Source organism: Paramisgurnus dabryanus, chromosome 22 (assembly GCF_030506205.2).
Source record: "Paramisgurnus dabryanus chromosome 22, PD_genome_1.1, whole genome shotgun sequence".
Classification (NCBI taxonomy): domain Eukaryota; kingdom Metazoa; phylum Chordata; class Actinopteri; order Cypriniformes; family Cobitidae; genus Paramisgurnus; species Paramisgurnus dabryanus.
The window spans coordinates 21,875,472-21,893,404 of NC_133358.1; the positions used below are offsets into that span (position 1 = coordinate 21,875,472).

The following is a 17,933-nucleotide window of genomic DNA, read 5'->3' on the forward strand; positions in this document are numbered from 1 at the left end:
TTACAACAGAAAGTCACATGAATAAACCAAATTAAACCGTTTAATCTACATTTAAACAGACAAACTGAAAGTAATGAAAGATTAATGCTCACTTCTCATAATTAACTTAAAGGAAACTTACATAACTCAATAACGCACACAAGGCACACAATCTTTCAGCAGCACCACACAAAAATCCTCCATGTAGCATGAACGAAGGGCAGGGGCTGTGCACAGGTGCTGTCTGATAAAGCCTGTGGCTGATTGAGGCCAATTAATTACAGGTGTGGTGAGCTGCATGGGAAACTGAAAAGCAAAATGGGCGTGGCAATTGGACAGAGGAGAAACTTCCAAACAATCATAAAAAACAAAAAACAACCAAAAAGCAAATCATACAAAAATGTACGAATGAACTCAAAAAATACGTATGAATTGCCATGACATAGCGTTGGCTAATTGTATAAATTTGTACCATGTGAATCGTACAAAAACATATTAAAAAAGAAGTAATAAAGCTCCACCCTTAAACCCAACATCAATACAGCGAAAACCTACTTTTTTATTGCAAATTTTATTTCATAAATTTAATTCATAAGTAGTAGTCACCTCGTAAATTAATTGTAGTGAGATTGTGTTGCCTATACAGTATCATGCATTAGTGTTGGGCGATATGCCCCATTTTGAGATCGTCCTATCGTCAGCCTGTGAGATCGGCGATACACGATAGTATCGGGGGGCGGGGCAGTAGTTTACTCATTTATTTAATTGTTCATTTATGACAAGACTTGATTGGTGGAAAAAAGAACAAGAGCAACACCGTCATGAATGCATCTTTCTTAAAACTAATGCCATTAATCTGAGTGCGTCATTAAAGCCCAGACGCTCTTTGCGTGCCAGAGAGCGAGAACAGGACACGCGCTGGTTTTAACCCTCTGCGCGCTAACAACCTCTCTAGTGCAAGGAAATTTCAGAGATAGGGCTGCTCAATTATGGGAAAAATCATAATCCTGATTTTTAACACGATTACTTAATGACTGTAAAAACATGCACCTGCGCAGACACACGCAGCGCACATCAAAATAATTAAATGCATTTGTTTAGTGCTGTTGCAGAAGGTTACACGTGTCAAGCAGTGGTGCTCTCAGAGGTGCCTTTTTAAACACACTGGTCCAGCGGAACACAATCATATTTTAAACACGAGGGATGTATTGCTAAAACTCCTTGAAAAGCATATCATAAACAGGATTACTATCTGACTTCAAGTTCAGACAGAGCGCAGCTATCTGCACGTAAGCGAGAGTGGCGCCAATATGCAGCGGGTTATATTTTAAACAAAAGGAATAGTTTGCCTCAGCTCGCATGAAACGCATTAAACCGCACAAATACATAAGGATTACTACTTCAGTTTATGTTTAGACTTCGGACAGATGCGAGAGCGCGTGCATGTGAGACAGAGGGAGCGTAGCTGCTCATCCACGCGCTGGATTTAGGTGCTAGAACGAGTCCGAGACGCGCGCATTAAGTGCATCTGCGTGCAAGAAGGAACTCTCTCTCTACAAGCTCTCCGCGTAAAGTGAAGCACAAACCCTCATGCGAGGAAAAGCATGCAAAACTATGATGATGATGATAATAACAACCATTCGCCAACTATCGTCATGACTATCGCCATGAAAGCCTGCCATTGGCGATATGTCGGACGATCGTCGATACACGATACTATCGTCTATCGGCACAACACTATCATGCATTCAACTGTTCATACTGATTTACAAGTTGCTAAATTAAATGCATTTCCACAGAGAGATGTAGACAAATGAGTTCTGGTGAGACGTACAGAACACACACTAAAGTAAGTCGCAAGGCAAAATAAAGCGACAGATATGAAAATATTATTAACTCTGCAAACTAGTCTACATTGTGGCCAAAACATTGCACCTCTATAGAATAAGTATATTGAGTAATTTCACAGGTTCAAAGGAAGCAATTAAAATCCGATATCACAGATTCACCTCTTTCTTTTATTTCAACGCTAAAAAAACCTTACAGCATGACGACCTTAGTACAAGGATTAACACATACAGTAAACTACTGAAAGCCACACATGCACACAAAACAAAAGTCACGGCCTCTCAATGTTAAACAATGTGCTCGAATAAACATCCCTCATTTAAAAAAACATGAACATTGCAGTTCAGTGGTAAACATTTCGCCTTGAGAGCCACTTCAATGTGGCGAGATAAAGGCCTTGGTTAACAATCAGTTAATCAAAACCTGAAGGTTTTTGTTAAAAGTGTGCTTTTCTGCTCTTAAGGGCTCCCACGGCCAGACAGTACCAAAAGAGCTGTTTGTTTTTGTGAAAAGGAAGCATACACAACATGCTCTTCACATGGATGTAACGCAATCAACTTTAGCGCATCAATAGCTCGGTGCATCTATAGCACACGCATCACGAGCTTTAACACTTGGCACCCACGAATAAATGCCTTTTCTGCCCACCATTTGAGATGTAAAGTAGATATGTAATTTAATTTCTTATAAAAAGGTGTCCCTTCTTATTTCATTGTCAGCACCTTGGGCGGCTGCTGTTAAACGCTGTTTAGGTCACCTCCACGCAGTCTAAGTGCAATCCATCATCTTTTTGTCACTGTCACAGATCCAGGGTCAGAGCACAGAGCTGCTGAGACTTTACCTTGCACTGCCTTTGTCTGACTAAGAGTTCATTACAAATCCATGAGAGAAAAAAGCAGGGATTAAAAGCGGAATAGCTTTATTGATGCAGCTGTTAAAGGAGAGTTGTAGGGCATTCTAAACATAGATGTACTGAGGCTCAGGCAGCTGTTGACTCGAAACTATAGATTGTACTGGTAACACTACATGTCTCCCATTCAAACCAGCTTTTTGGAGATGTGACTCCATTAAGATGACATTATTGCCTTGCAGTAAACATTCAACATATGAAGATAAAAAACATAAAATGTATGAAAAAGAAAAATCCCACATGAGATTTGATTAGTATCTCATGGCACTTTTCCATTGCACAGTACCCCACGGTTTAGGTCGGGTCAGCTCACCTCACTTTGTCTTGGTTAGTTTTTCCATCGACTTTAGAAACACCTGTGGCGTCAGTCGACGCGTTCCGCTGAGCCTCATCTAAGTTGCATTTAAGCATATGTGACCAGTCACGGAAAGTAGGGACACAAGTCGGATCTGGGCATTTTGAGTTATTCACGGATTCTGAAAGTGCAGTTTCTAAGCTTTCCAACGATGTGTAACACATGGAAATCTGATAAGATTTGGAGAAGTTGTGGCCATTTGAATATAGGAACTCAGAAATACTCAAACCGAGAAAATCGAGACGAAAGGGACTCTTCTTTTCAGCTGGGGGAGACAATAGGGCTCATTTACATCTCATTTAGCTAAGCCATACCCCCTGTAAAACCCTTTTTGAGATGTTCTAGCATCATATGTAGTATTTTATGACCAAATGACAACCCGCAAAAATAAACATGACTCTTTTACCTTTGTGGGGATCACAAGTTGAATCCAGTCTGTTTCAGATTATCCAATGACCATATTTGTCCACAAATGCGTATAATCCGTGAAATATAGATTGTTTACATCAGATTTCACATGAATGTCTGGTAATACAATATAATATAATCTGAAGACTATTTAAATCGTAACATGTAAGGGTATATGAGCTTACACTCCGTTAAACACATGAACCCGCCTTCAAAGTTTGTATTTAAAATAGGGAAGTAGTATAATAGATCATCCAAACAGCGCCGTCGAAAACGTGACATCCTTTAGAGAGGTTACCAATGGCTCGCTCGTTCCTCCATCAGCCAATGACTTCATGGAAAATATTGATAGACAAAACATGTAGCCAATTATATGAAGAATACAACGATATCTGTGTAACGTCTGTGTGTCTGGACTCATGCTGCGCTGCAAGAACTGACATAGAGATGACGTCAAAGTACCGCGAGAGCGAGTCGAAATTAAACTACTGCGTAAGATTTCTTGAAGAGCTCTCGCGGTACTTTGACGTCATCCCACTGCGGCGGCGCATAAAGTCAGTGACGCGGCTGACGTACGATGCGGCGGACTGTTATTTGTTCCGCCCCAGCTTCTTGTATTTTTCTTTTGTTTTGTGCGCCCGAGCTTTACAGTCTGGGGAGACGCACGCTATAAGTAAAAAAAAAAAAAAAAACTTAGCAAACATGTCTGAGGAACAGGGCACTACAGTCACGTGACTTCACGCTCAAGCCGGAAGAGAAGACAATGCTGAATAAAGTCGTAATTCTGCTATTTTTGGACCAAACTGTATTTTCGATGCATCAACACAATCTTACTGACCCACTGATGTCACATGGACTACTTTGATGATGTTTTATTACCTTTCTGGACATGGAAACCATACATAGATTTTCAATGAAGGGGATAGAAAGCTCTCGGACTAAATCTAACGATAAAACATCTTAAACTGTGTTCCGAAGATGAACGGAGGTCTTCCGAGTTTAGAACGACAAAAGGGTGAGTCATTAATTACATTATTTTCATTTTTGGGCGAACTATCCTTATTTGGTAGTCACGCTGTTCCCTTTGGGGGCGGAGGCGAAAACAAAAGCTTACACAGAATGTAAATATACACACAGACAATGACGCCCCCAGCTGCACGCTAGAATTTCCGGAAAAACAAGCCTATTTTAACCGCAAAATGTACGCTTTTAAATATACAAAAACTGCTATCTCAAACATGGAGAGGCTTCTTCGTGATCTCAACTAACAGATTCTACAATAAAACGAAAATCACAAATTTTGAAAAAAAAACTTTGTTTCTCATTTTCTCGAAACTTGTGCTGCCGACTTGTGCCCCTGGTTTCCGTGACGGGTCACATATGTGGACGTACGCGTAGTGAATGTGTCGTCACAAACTGCAAGTCTGGAAAAAACTGGTATGGTGTTCCTGATTTTCAACCTGTGGATGTTTTTCATCGCTAAAAGGGAGTTTGGGAACAGATGACAACAGGTTTACTCTAGACAGCGCAAGCTAGCACGAAGGTAAAGCTACACTTTTACATTATAGTAATGATGCTGGTAGTAACGATTTTCTCAAACCAATCAGTGATCTACGGTGTTTTCGTGTCACGTTTTGGTTTCAGCTCGGCTTGCTTGGAACCCCAACCGAGTTGGTACTAAAAAAAAGTATCGGGTACTTCACCAAGTGGAAAAGCCCCCAAAAGTAAGCTGACCCGACCCAAACCATGGGGTAGTATGCAAAGAAACAGCGCAATCAATTGCGCCTAGAAATCATATAAAGAGTAAATGGAGACCACTGCATCAATCTCCTTCATCCTAGACGTGTCTTTGTATATTTTTTATCTTACTGTACACGTCTCCTAGTTTCAAATGAGATCTTTCATTCTTTCTTTCTTTATGCTATTCCAGCATATATGGCTATCTTCATGGCAAGAACCAGTTAATCCATACACAAGGTAAACCAGACACAAGTTGGGGAGGGACAAATTGGCATCTCCAATTTGCCTAACTTACATGTTTTTGGCCTGTGGGAGGAGACCGGAGTACCCGGAGTAAATCCAAATTGACACCGGGAGAACATGCTATCTCCACACAGAAAGGCCACCTGACCTAGCCAGGGTTCGAACCGGGGAACTTATTGCTGTGAGGGAACAGTGCTACCCACTAGAGATGTAGTATTCCAGTGGTCTCGAGACCGATTTCTGCTTTCTCGGACTCATCTTGGACTTGTTCTTTCAAAGACTCTGTCTTGACTCGTTCTCGGACCACAGTGGGAGGAGAAGGACTCGTAATTTCAGACCGAGTCCTCGAGACCAACAACTTTTTTTATGTTCATATAAAAAAAACACACAGGACATTACAATAACAATCAAATGCAATGTTGACGGGCATTACTTGAAAATGACATCCCATGGTGCAATGCAAAGATACTGCCATCAGAGCCATTTATTTATCTCTAGAAAAATAGGCAGAAGATGATGCATGTGGTAGGGATTTTTTTAATGATAGTGAAAGCATAGTCCATATTAAGACTGCTCCTCTAAACAATTCCCAATCTAGCTTAGTCTGTAGGCCTAACTGTTGATTATTAACTGAGGTGATATTAAATCATGAATTTGAAAACTGACATGTTTTTATGGTCTTTGTCTCGACTTGGTCTCTCAGACTTGCTTCCTCAAAGACTTGGTCTTGACTCGGACTCGACTGTACTGTATTTGAAAACCAATGGACTCTGTCTCAACCCTTCAAAGACTCGGTCTTGACTCGGACTCGGCATAGGCGGTCTCGTCCCCATCACTACTACCCACTGAGTCGCCCCAAATGAGATCTCATCACCACACTCCAAAAAATTATGGGTTATTTTTAACCTAGCGTTGGGTTATGAACCCAAGGGGATAAACCCAAATTGTTGAGTTGTAATTTAAACTATTCTGGGTTGTTTCAACACAAAATGATGGGTTGGTTTAACCCATTGTTTGGTCAAATGTAAAAATTTTCTGGGTTAATTTATAGTTAATCTCTTTTTGACCCAAAGCTGCATTAAAAATAACTGCATCTGAAATGGTGCTTAGATGTGCTAAAGTAAAGTGTGCAATGAAAAGTCTTCTAATGAAATTCTTTTAAAAACCAAAATATAATCGGAGCCGATGATGTAGTGGACAGCATTCCGACTTTCTGCAACCCAAGTTCAAATCCCTCCCAGAGGTCCAATCCTGTACCCCTCTCTCCAGCCTGTACTTTCCTGTCCTCTCCTTATCTATTAAGTTAATGCAAAAATGGCCCAAACAATAACTTAAAATCCGTTCTGCTATTATTTTTATATTTTAATAGCTCTACTCTCTGGGTAAAAAAAACCTTTTTTGGGGCCAAAAGGGATAAACCCAGGTGTTGGTGTAAATGAAACCAGAAAATGTTCATATCTGTCTCAACAATGGGTTAAACGTACTCAGCTTTTGGGTTAATACTCTCACTGTATGTCATTAGTCATTCCAGCTGCATCTATTTTAATTTTATTCATTTTGAGGACACACTTCTCAAACGAAGGTACACCTTAACATAAGTGAGAACACCATCAAGTCTCCTGAAATCTGAAAGATTAACAGCTGAGCAACAAAGCTGTCTGCATATTTCCAGTCCGTTGTGAAAGCCGCCAGATTTTTCTTGTCTATTATTGCCTGCATTGGGAGGTGTAAATCACGGGTTACTGAAAAACAGAGGCTCAACAAAGCTCAAGATTTTATTGGACAATCATCACTCCCAACCGAGTTTTGAGCGATTAGGGTTCTTTCCCGTAACTGTTTTGGAGTTCTCCAATTCTGCACAATCAACAAACCATAATGAGACCTTAAACAGATGAGAGGCCTTCATGGTTCAGTCCGAGGGGAATCACATAGATGCCAGTGTGATTTATGAATTAAACATATTTTCTATGAAATTTTGTTTAGTTATATCTTGCAGTATATTGTGGCTTTCTCCCTCTTTCATTACAAACTGGGGCGGTGTAATGAAAACAGTTGCTTGCAGCGCAAAAAAAGATTTGAACACTTATGCAGAAGAAAATGTATTACCGGCACACTGGCGTAGTCACACAAGGCCTTCCCACAAACAATGAAGTCTGGGTTTAGCACAACAGCGGCTACAAATAAACGTAGCAGACAGCCTTGTTTCACTATGAAGAAGCTGAGTGTGCTATTGTCTTCCTTGAAAAGTATATTCCAGAAAAATCAATAATTTACTGACAGATTGTATAAAGATCACCCATGTACTCGCAGAGACCTCATTAGCGTAAAGACCTCCAGGAAATACGTGCTAATAAATGAAAATAAAATTAACAGTGGCAAAGCTCTTTTAAGTATACGCCCGCAGTGTTCCTGTTAATTATTTCGGATGCGCGGCGGGGGCGAAATTGCAGCGAGCCGGCGTCAAGCGAACCTGGCTTTTCACCTTTGGCTTTTATAAAAATAATGCAACCTCTGTTTGTACCTGCAGGCGGTCTGTCGGAGACGAGAGTAAACAATTCGCTTTCAGTCAAGTGCAAACACATTTGAAAGATGAGACTTTAATAGATAATGACATACTGTGAGTCTGTTTGAAAGCCACATTTCTATGCTAAGATCAGATCTTACTAGTTCACTAGCAATTATAACAGCAGTAGGAAGGGACAGTGAGTCGAAAATGCATGCTAAATCAAATCCTCTGGCTTTCAAGATTATTTAAACTATTTATTTCTCTATAGAAGGAAAGAATTGGATCAATGCAAGCACGGTCACCATTGTGACGCAGAAAAACTATTTACAGGAATATTTTTGAAAAAATCATTATGAAAAAGAGGATAATGTTACAATCTACATTTACCTTTGTAAGTGCCTTTATAGGAGCTGAGGTACATTTACAAAGCATGCAAAGTGAACGTAACACTGCATACTTAAACAATTATTGACCTTTCGCTTAGCCCTGTTAATGACCAGCCATAGAGTAGCTTAGCAAATGTTACTGTCCATGAAATTATCAGAAAAGCTTTGTCTTATTTTCAATGCAAGACTTCCAGTGTGTTTGGGTAGATATCCCGTATTGTGCAAAATATGCCACCACCAGCTTTGTTGTTTTAGCAAAGTAGTAATGACCATCCATATTTATTTTTCGCTATCTTTATTAAGAAACAAACTGAAAATACAGAAAACATGTACATAATATTTAAAAAGCAAGAAAAATTTGTATTTAGTTTGACCTACCCTGGCACTAAGCACATTTTGAACTCTTTTTAGAAGACTGAAGTCCTGAAGTCATTAGATTTCAAATTAGGATTTCATTTAATTTCGGTTTAAGAGATCCTGCAGGTTCCTGCTATTTCTCAAGCTGAAAGGGAGAACACAATAAAACCTTCACACTTTAGCTTATAATTTTATTTAGTTTATAAATATTGCACATAAATGTCCTATATTTTCTGGTTGTATTTTAACTCTTTCCTCTCCACAAAAAAATTGCCAGCAAACTGCAGCATTTTTTATGATTTTAAACTTGATGAAGTTTAATGCAGAAATTAATTAATTAAAAATTCATTAAAAAATTATTAATTCCTGAAATTAACCTCTTGAAAAGCACCCCCACTCTGGCCCAAACCAAGAAAAGACCTATTTTCACTAAAAGGGTTGATTTTACTAAACCATTTAGAGTATACACATAACTGGTATCATTAGAAAGGAGACACTATGAGCTTGAGATCTGAGGCTGAAGTACATTGGAATAAAAAAATGTTTGCATAACATCTTTTTTTTACTAAAAAACTTAAAGATTAATATGTGTGTGAAACCTAAAAATGCAATGATCCCAAAGCCACAAGTCTAAAAAAGTAATGTTTCACATTTGAGGTCAATAGTACCAAAAATTAGGTTCTTGCAAGGGTTTTTGTAAGACTAATGCCTTTTCTAAGTGCCAGTCAGTCCCAAAATAAAAGTCTTTGTTTACATGCATACATGTTTGTTCTTATTATTATTTATCATTATGTTAGCAATATAAAATGCCAGGAAATAAAATGTCACACAAAGATCGTTGGATTTGTTATCTAAATGGCTACACATTCTGTCTATCAATTTTTTTCCATGAAGTCATCGGAAGAATGAGCGAGTCAAATGACGTCACTATTTTTGACAGTGCTGTTTGGATATTATGTATTATACTCCAGCCTACTTTTAAAATCAAATTTGACCGCGGGTTTATGTGTTTAGTGGAACCTAAAGTGTAATCTCATATACAGTGTTACGACGTAAATAGTCCTCCGATTGTTTATTATATTCTATTACAAGATGTTCATGCGAAATCTGATGTAAACAACAGACTATATATCTATATTTCATGGATTATACGCATTTGTGGACAAAATTGGATGTATTGTATTAGACGGTTTTCATGGATTATTCACACATCTGAAACAGACTGGAATGAATCGTGATCGTTATATCAACACAAAAGGTAAGGAGTCCCGTTTATATTTTACATGTTGTCATCTGGACTTCTGTCACAAAATACTGCATTTATGCTGCTAGAGCATCTGTATCTCAAAACAGAGACCATACACTGATGCTAAACCTGTAGACCTTTTAAACGATGTATAGTAATGTTAATATTATTAATGTTTGTAGACAGTAGGCTATAGAGATATTGTTAGCAGCATTAAAAAAAACTGACGTCATCCCGCCCACAAATTAGTGCACGTTGAGAGGTCAAATATAATCATACAATATAATGAAAGAACAGAACAGAACTCTCAAATATGGGTAGGTTTCTTCAAAAATAAAACTTTGTAACAAAAAGCTGAGATTTTTACAGCATTTGGGAAAAAAGAGACCGCATCACTCTCTATTTGAGCGTACATTCAAAATAATTTCTTGGCGTTATTTTGCACAGTTCAGCAAATGCAATTCTACAGTAATTACAAAAAATACAGTAACTTACTTCAGTGGAAATAACTGATACTACTGAAAGATAAATTATTTTTATTGGGAAAAATTCATACATTTAACTCTTTCCCCGCCATTGACGAGATATCTCGTCAATTAAGAGAAAACGCTTCCCCGCCAATTACGAGATTTTCCGTCTTTCCGCAATGCCGCTATTATCCACCAGGTGGCGCCCTTTCGCAACTTTTTAAAACCGGAAGTATTGCCCTATGGCAAGCTGCTGCATGTCCGTGTCTGTTTTAAAGATCGCTCTGAATATGATCTCTATGAAAAGTCCGTCATAAAAATGGAATTATCTCTGCTTTTTGCTCAAAATATGGTGTTTTTGCAAAAACCTACCCATATTCAAAAGCTGATTGCAAAAGAACCACTAAAGGTAGGATGAAACGGTTTTTTTTGTTTGAAAGCAGAGGGTCTGTTCTTTCATTTGGTATATTGTATGTTTATATATTTAAAGAAGAACATTTTCTGGAAGGCATTAAACTTTGGTGAAAATCATGAAAAACGCTGGCGCTGGCTGGCAACTTTTTTTAAAAAATGCTGGCGGTGAAAGAGTTAAATGTGAATCAGATATCTTATTCAAAATGATACAGTACGTTTCAATGAACTTGTAATCAATTATAAAAGCCAAATAAGTCTTCCCTCTATTCACTGTAGCTGACTGTGATGAGCATTTATTTCTATTGTAATTCAGAGTTTGCAGTTTTTAAATCACCTACAGAAAACCATCTTCTTTAGCAGCTAAATGGGGGCGAAAGGCCCATAAACACATCAGAAAAACTGACTAAAATTCTCTAGGAGACTGACTATCATGCTGACCCTTGCCTTTGACTAGTCTCATGACTAGTATCTGTTTTCCTTTTAAGCGTTAAAGTTCCCCATGCTGTAAGTCCATCCGCGAGCCCTTGGCTCTCCGAAATGCATACAGTCGTTTGGATGAACTCAGCACGGTCATTCTTCACAGCGCTGCTCCTAGCATCATTTCAAGCTTTTGCCACCTCAGCCCTGAATGTGGCCTCAACAGAGACCCTTGTGCATTCATGTGTTTTGTAAAAGAGAAAAACTGGCATCCACCAGACGAAGGTGCATCTCACCGGCCACAGTTTGGGGAGGTGGAGGTGTTGATGGGGGTGGAAGAGTAACCACAGACCATTTAAACCGGCCCACTGAGCCTCCACGGAGGCAATTGCAATGTTCTAGATCATTAGGTCAAATAAGTCATGGAGAAATTCCAGTTAGAGAGGGCAAATTTGCAGACATTTTGACAAAACTGTATATCATGGTCTGCTTTCTAAAGATGGGCCAGAGAGCGGGTTTTCGCCTAAAATTGCTCCCTACCGTGAGGACCGAGATAATGACCTCATAGCTCTCCTGTCTTTTCACATGCCAAGCTGAGCCTCCAAACAATTTATATTAGTGTGACCGGTGTGTATTGCAATACATTAGGCAATTTGATACTGAGCAGGTCCACATGTTTTTCAAAGGAAAAAACGCCCTGGTGTACTATTTTAAAAAACCTCTCACCTTCATACATCATGCAAGAGGACTCAATGGACGCTGGTTTCAAGAACAGTAACCGGCAAAGTTGTTATCGAGCAGTTTCTCCTTTTACAAGCAGTCATAATATCTCTCAGGTGCTTCTAGGGTATTAAAGTGTGTGTTATTTTTAAATAAAACATTTTCATAAACATTACATAAACGTCTCCTCACATCCTGACAGCAATCACTATGTTAAAGTCCCTAAATGTATTTACAGTATATAAATATATGTCATCTGTTAAAGTATGACCAAAAAAATTTAACAAATCATTGAACTTGGACCTAATGCAAAAATTGGAAGCATGGAACGTGTTTTGCATACCACTGCGCACCCTGTTCACGCAGACACCATACGTCATCTTTAGCATGTACACTTCTGCTGTGTAAACAGAGGGAGAATAGCAGGCACAAGCGGCACAAACCCAAAACCCGAATTAACATTGGTGGTACTGGAGTCTAAAAGATGATGCCATGGTTGCAGTGTTTCTTTTAGAGAGGTAGGTACATTTTGATGGATTTAGATCAAGCATGCCGCCCAAGCCCTGAAAAGTGAAGCAAAAACGTCTCGATCGCCCCCCAGTGACTGGTCCCAGTATAGGTCATAAACTCCGCCTTCCCCATGTTATGCAATGGGACTTGAGACCAACTAAACAATTTAATTACACTTCAATTATCTTTTTTCCGAAACTGGTTTCTGTCATTTACTTAGTTTTTATCATGCTGGTGTAAATTCAAGTGTTTGTTTTTAAAATAAGTTTGTTTTTAGTTACTTATTTAATGCTATAACAACGGTGGTGTCACGTCATGATTGACAGCTGATATGCGCATTCTGTGAGGGCGGGGCCTTGATTTCGCAGCTTTACTTCCTGCTCACTATTGGTCCCGAAATCGCAACTGCGCAGACTTTTTTAAAGCTTTTAACTGCTTTGTTTTTAAGAGTCATTATGTAATGCTTTGTTTTTAAGAGTCATTATGTAATGCTTTGTTTTTTAGAGTCATAATGTAATGCTTTGTTTTTTAGGAGACATACTGTACTGCTTTTGTATTGAATCCATCCAACTCACAATGTCTGCAAATTGCTCAAAAAGTACAAATAATCAAATTTAATTATTTAAATGATTAGTAATTGATGCTTTAACTACAGTGGCCTTTGAGCATTTTATCTTTAGACTCACAAACTATCCATATTAATTCAAATTTTGTGAGCCACAAATTGTTATTTGCCCAAAAGTTGGCAATAGGTCATAATTCATAATAAAGATGGACCTGGAAGCCCAACAACAAATTCAGCATTACAAGGTCAAAATGAACCGAAGAGAATGCTGTGCTGTTTTTAACCCTTGCTAGGTAAATATTTTACAGAACTCACCACTGAAGTTAGAAACTACCCAGCATTGGGTAATTTTTTACCAAAGCACAATTAAAGACAGTTCTACACCCTTACAAATAAAGGTTAATAAAAAGGTTTATCACAGTAATGCCATAGAGCACATCTGCACTGTGTCACACCACATGCAAATACTTTTCTATGACAGCTAATGTGCTTCAAGTTAGTGTTTCCACACTGTCCACTTAGCAAAAGGTGAAAATGAATCAGCTTTCGCAAGCATCGCCACACGGTTTAAAACAACAACGGCCCAAGAGCGACTTAATCTAACAGGCACCCAAGGTGTGACATGGGGGGCACTCAGGTCCCTGGGTTAGGGACCCACATTGCCAACTGTTAATAGGCTTAAGCCCGGGCCCATTGTCTTTCATCATGTTGGTAGGTCTACAAGTCCTTACTAGTCAGCCAGACGGGCGGTTTTCACACGTTCATATGCTTGGATGAAAAAGGGAGCAGATGGCTTTCATCTGCCGTGACAAAGTTTCTCTAGAAACACAAACACTCCAAAAAACTAAGTTTAATTCTCTGCGGCAGGGTATGATCCATTTTTTACAGTGGGCTTACCGCGTTCAAAATGAAACAACGACCCGACTGTTTGGCATCGCAGGCCGTATTTATTTTCAATTCATTCTTTCTTCTTCCTCTCATCTTTTAATTAATTTTTTATCCCCCGCGTGCGACCAGAACCCTCTGCTAGGCTGGCCCTCCTGACGGGACGTTATATTATTCTCAAGCGTAAATGAAGACAAAGAATTTTTCAAATCACCTCCAGTCAAGCACCATGATTTGTTTTATTCATCTTCATCCAAGCCCTTTTTTTCCCTTCACATCCTCTTGTCAATTTTGCATGTGTTGCCTGGTGTGGAGTCTTTCTTTGCTGTTTGTTCCACATGAGGGCTGTTTCGCACTCCAGCGTAACTTTCATGCTGTTTTAGCATGCAAGTTCACCGCTGGCACTTTCCCCGCAGGTCAACATCCCTTTGGTCTGGGGGCAAATATCCTCTCTGCCTGCAGAATCAACGCCAAACTCTCTCAAGACAGAAATTAGCTTTTTTCACACAATGAGATTTTTACATGAAGTTAGAGTCTATTTGCACAAGGTGTGACTATGATTAAATGGCACATTATACTGTAGGAAAGCCTGACTTTATAATTATCAGTTTGGCAATAGCCAACAATACTGTACATTGTGTGGGTCAAAATTATAAAAAAAAATTATGCCAAAAATCATTAGGATATTAAGTAAAGATCATGTACCATGAAGATATTTTGTAAATTTCCTACTGTAAATATATTAAAAATGTATTTATCATTAGTAATACAGTATGTGTTGACAAGGACTTCATTTGGACAACTTTAAAAGGTGATTTTCTCAATATTTAGATTTTTTTGCATCCTCAGATTCCAGATTTTCAAATAGTTGTATCTCGGCCAAATATTAATATCCTAAAACCACACATTAATCGAAAGTGTATTAATCAGTCCAACCAGGATTTCACAATATATTTTTGTGATTTTTTAAATCAAAATGACTAATTTGCTGTCGTATTTCCAGAAATTTGAGCAGAAAATTTTGCTCCTCTACTAATTAGTATACCAATTGTCTAATATTAAATGTGTGCCCCGATGGCGGAATCGCAAACTGAAAGGGACTGATTAATTCATCTTTCAGATGATATATAAATCTCAATTTCAAAAAATGTACCCTTATGACTGGATGTGCGGTCCACGGTATAGCAAAGAAATAACAGTTGGTACCAATTATTGCATACATTAACAAAAATATTTCTACAGCTTATATAAATCTTTAATGTTCATTACTATTACAGTAGTTAATGGCAATGCAACTGTTCACTGTCCATTAACTAATGTTAACAGATACAACATTTCATTTTAAATATGCATTATAAGTTTATTAAATGCTAATGTTTATTGTTAATTCATGTTAGCTAATGTAGTAAATAAATGCTAACAAATAGAATTTAATATAAAGTTTTACAAGTTAGTCAAATAGGACACTGTCTATGAAATCTAGACTTTCATAATCTAGGCATTATGAGATCAGGAGCATCAAAGTTTGATTTGGTTTCACATTAATTTCCATCTTTGACATCACATTACTCAAGCAATATTAAACATACCAAGGTTATATTTTCACAGAATGTTCTTTACATTATGTAGGATGATTTTATATAGAAAACAGAAAATCTTTTTTTTTTACTTTAGCTGGATTTTCACAGGCCGGTATGTATATTAAAACCTTTATGTGCTCAGAAATGGTATACATAGAATTTTTAAAATGATGTTTTTAATAAGCTTTCAAACAAGAAGCAATTAAAAGTAAAATTATTTAATAACTAGTAAAAAATTTTGTTTAAGACACAATATGTTTTCCACACTGTTTTGTATAAAATGAACTATAATACATAAATGTAATAAAAACTGTACTTATTTAGTGTACTTATTTAATTCATTCGTACTTATTTAATTCGTTCATTGCTGGGTTATTGTTGACCCATAATGGGTAAATATTGAAAAGAACACACCGCTGGGTTAAAATTGACCCAATGCTGGGTTGTTTTAACCCAACTGCCAGGTTATTATACCCCATGGTTGCATAACAACAACCCAACATTGGGTCATTTTTAACCCAGCATGTGTTCTGTCCAATATTTACCCATTATGGGTCAAAATTAACCTAGCTATTTTAAGAGTGTTCTGTATGCTTTGCTCAGCTTTCACAGCTTTCAACTTTCACATTATGCTGTACATGTGTTATTAACCCATACAAGGGTTTGTAAACCTGACTCTCATAAAAGTACCCCCCCCCAAAAAAAAGTGTATACAAAAGGTCTCTGATGTATATTTTTAAGATTTCTGGTTCTGTTTGACACATACTCAAAATAAAACAGGCACAGATTCCTTACCCTGCCCAACCTTCAGGTCAGAAAAAACAAAAATACAACGTTTTTAAATCATCCTGCACATGAACCAGAAAGACTCTCTGAGAGGCATTTACAGGCCTGTGCAACAGTGTATTTCACCCACACACACAACCTACACAGTTAAGTTACTATTGCTGAAGGACGACTGAAATCTCTTTGCTCGGGGCTGGATGTTACCACAAAGCTGTAATTAACTCTTTGATCAGAGATTAATTCTGAACACATCTAAACTGTTTAATTCCTTTCTACGCCCTGCTCGTACAATATGTTCTCGATTGTAAGCCCAACTGTAATTAACACAAAAAAAGCCAAGTTCAATTGTGAGAAGTGTAGTTTGAGATCTAACAGAGATTACTGAACTGATTCATCATTAACTGATAAATTATTCCTCATTATCTGCTTCTCGTTAATTGCTAAGGAGTTTATTTAAACAAATTAACTAATTGCTCTATTTTTTAAACTGCCAGAGGCATAAAATGTAAATGAGAGAGTCATTACCAATTCTTGGCATCTATGCATCGGATTACAGCCTTATGAAACTGCTTTTACAATGTATGACTAATGCACTCTAACAATTGATCTTTCTTGATCATATTAAAGTTCACTGATTCCAGACCCTGATTGGGTTTCACAGGCCTGGTTGGCGACTAATACAAATGCATGTGAAAGTCACCAATCAAGAGAAATGTACTGCCATACTTCCATCAGCTTAAAGGTTGGGTCTCACTGCAAAGTCAAAACGGCAGACACCTTTGATGGGGAAAGCAGCAGACCTTTTGTGCACGACTGACCTAAAGGTTAAGAAATTTGTTTCCCTGTTCTTCCTTGTCTGCGGTGCTTATAAACGGATGTTGCTTGCCGGATCTGAGGATGCTAGAAATACTTGCCAAGTTACAACCTTTCAAAAATCTGAGGGTGCAAAAAAAATCTAAATATTGAAAAAATTGCCTTTAACTCTTTCCCGCCATCTCGTTAATTAAGAAAAAACATTTGCATAAAAAAGTATTCCTGATGAATTGTTATGTTAATCTGCAATACCGCGATTATCCACTAGATGAAAAATTTATGAAAAAACTGAAGCCAAAACGTTATATAGTATCTAGATTATATATAAATAAAAAAATTATATACAAATAAAAAAATCTGAAATTAATATATGTGTGTGTGGTTAAATATACATAATAATTACACACAGTACACACACATATATTATGCAAAAATCACTTTTATTTTGTATGCGATTAATCACGATTAATCTTTGCCCAGCACTAGTTATTTACTAATTTTAAATAATCGTTCTAAATCTGATCTCTGACAAAATTCCTTCACAAAAATGCAATTATTTCAGCTTTTTGCTAATTTTTTTTTATTATTTTTATTTTTAAAGAAGAAAGAGTTTATAAACATAGAAAAAATATAGGAAGAAATCTTTTGTTCCCGTTTTGTTTGTTTGTTTATTTTTATTTTTTTAAAGCAGAGGGTCTGTTCTGTCATTTGATATATTTGTTTATGTATCTATTTTTAGAAGAAAGTTTTCCTGGAAGGCATTTTGTGAAACTTTTGTGAAAATTACCAAAAAATGCT

The 17,933-nt window shown here is 37.6% G+C and overlaps 1 protein-coding gene and 1 long non-coding RNA gene across 2 annotated transcripts in view; both read right to left on the reverse strand.

The window, feature by feature from the left end:
• Positions 1-17,933, reverse strand: part of pign (phosphatidylinositol glycan anchor biosynthesis, class N) — a 277,518-nt gene that overhangs the window by 127,228 nt on the left and 132,357 nt on the right. The gene's annotated exons all lie outside the window — the stretch shown is intronic.
• Positions 1-17,933, reverse strand: part of LOC135740550 (uncharacterized) — a 68,681-nt gene that overhangs the window by 42,947 nt on the left and 7,801 nt on the right. The gene's annotated exons all lie outside the window — the stretch shown is intronic.